This window comes from Euprymna scolopes, chromosome 14 (genome assembly GCF_053919585.1).
Source record: "Euprymna scolopes isolate OS-2025 chromosome 14, ASM5391958v1, whole genome shotgun sequence".
NCBI classification, from domain to species: Eukaryota; Metazoa; Mollusca; class Cephalopoda; order Sepiida; family Sepiolidae; genus Euprymna; species Euprymna scolopes.
In genome coordinates this window covers 156,150,452-156,152,440 of record NC_136495.1, presented here as the reverse complement: position 1 = coordinate 156,152,440, position 1,989 = coordinate 156,150,452, and the positions used below count along the sequence as shown (strand labels likewise).

At 32.0% G+C, this 1,989-nt stretch overlaps 1 protein-coding gene across 1 annotated transcript in view; it reads right to left on the bottom strand.

The window, feature by feature from the left end:
- The window catches only part of LOC145293302 (ras-related protein Rap-1-like), a 301,709-nt gene extending 299,920 nt beyond the window's left edge, over positions 1-1,789 (bottom strand). The window contains exon 1 of the mRNA XM_080139935.1: positions 1-1,789. This exon is cut by the window's left edge and continues 593 nt beyond it. The gene's annotated coding sequence lies outside the window, so the exon portion shown is untranslated.
- Positions 1,790-1,989: the final 200 nt, after the last annotated feature.

Sequence of the window (1,989 nt, the reverse complement as noted above, 5' to 3'; positions counted from 1 at the left end):
AAATATATACACATATAAGTGTGTGCGTGTGCGTGTCCGTATATATAGCTACATTTGTATGAATTAAATAGAACGTTTGTGCTTGTGTGTGTGCGTGTATATATATATATATATATATATATATATATATATATATATATATATATATATATATATATAAACCTTCGTACGTATAAATTAAATAAAATGTTTCTAATTTAATTAAAAAAAAACGAAGACTTCACAATTATATCTTTTATTGTAATGAAGATTTTTTAAATTATTTTTATCTGTTCCATGAGGAAATATGTATTATTGATCTCTTTAGAACAACTTGGCCTTCGGGACAAGATCAAAGTGTAGTATCTGTTCTTCAGATGCTGCAGTGCACTTCAATTTCTTGTTCTCTGTTAGTGGAGGAGAAATCCTTCACGACTGAGACAATTTTTATTTTTGTTCCTTTTCTCCACGTTAAAAAACGACCCTGGTGTCTAACTCTGTCCCGTGGGGAGGCATTGTAAATAGGAACAACTGGCCACTTAGTTTTTTAATAAAAACTGTGCCTGTTTTGTTTTGTTTTTTGTTTTTTTGTTTTTTTGTTTTTTGCTGTTGTTCTTTGTTTTGTTTGTTGTTGTATTAGTTATTTTTGTTTGTTTATTTGTTTTTGTTTGATTCGTTTATCCATCTTTGCTGGTTTCTTGCTTTATTTTGTTTTGTTTTTATTTATTTATTTATTTATTTTTTCTTCAAAATCGACGGCATGAAATTATACCCAAATATAAAATCTAGATAGTAATTAATTTAAAACTAGATATTTAAATTTTTAAGTAGTTAATATATTTTCTTTTTTGTTGGTTTGTTAATGCGCATGTTTGTTTTTTGTGGGGGAGTTGGTACTATTTTATATACTTTTTCTTTGCAAGTGACGATGTGTGGCATTTAAATATAAAGTAAGCGTGTATGCCTGCAGTCTGCACATCAATCGACGCTTAACTTTACCCACGCAAACGTACGGAGATGTTTATTTTACAAACAAGCAATTCACATCTTTTTGAATAAATAATAAAAATCCAGAGTGACCGTTAAACACACAATAAAAACGCGGTTATGTACATACCAATATATACGTACATTTCCATTGGCACAAACAAAAAATACAGCATTTAATCAAATAAGTGTGTTTGTGACGCGCCAGATTGTCCGTAACGTCTCCTCCCTGTAGAGCAAACACTGGGACACACGCACTTGCCGTAACTCGCAATTACATATGGCAAAAAGATATACAGATCCATATAAGTAATTATATCACATATATATATCCATGATTTTGGTTTTAGATTTTCTTAAAAACAAACGCTTTGGCGTTGAAAGTTGTTGTTGATACAGTTTAAACATATCTGGTCGGTCGCCAAAAAAAAAAAAAGTTTTCACTTTGTAAGATGCACTTTTTTTCTTTTTTTTTTTTTCATGAAAAACGTCTGATTGTAGTTAGGCAATTCATTGTTACATCTTTTTTTTGTGTGTGTTTTTTGTGTGTTTCTCTTCTTGTTAGTCTTTTAATGTAATAGAGATAAGGCGCGGGGATAGTTTCCTCCTTTTCCAGGGCTGTCGTTGGGTTATCGCCGCGTTAGAGTGTGTTATGTTATCGTGTTAAGCGTATTTTATTATTTCTTTTTCTTTTTTCTTCTTTTTTTTTTTTTTCTTTTTTCAGCGCGGGTTTCTGTTATAGTAACATATGACTTTGCAGCCTTTGCTTTTCTTGTTTTAGTGTACTTGAGAGAGAAGCGGAAGGAGAAGAAAAGTTGCGCCGACGGCGGCGAGGAAAATAGTAAAGAAGAAGAAGAAGAAGAAGAAGAAGAAGAAGAAGAAGAAGAAGAAGAAGAAGAAGAAGAAGAAGAAGAAGAAGAAGAAAGGACGTCGCACACTTGGCCTGCTTTAATGTGAAGCGCGCTGTGCCTATTTGTTGCATATTATAATAGGAACCATGCATATACATACACCCTCCGTCAA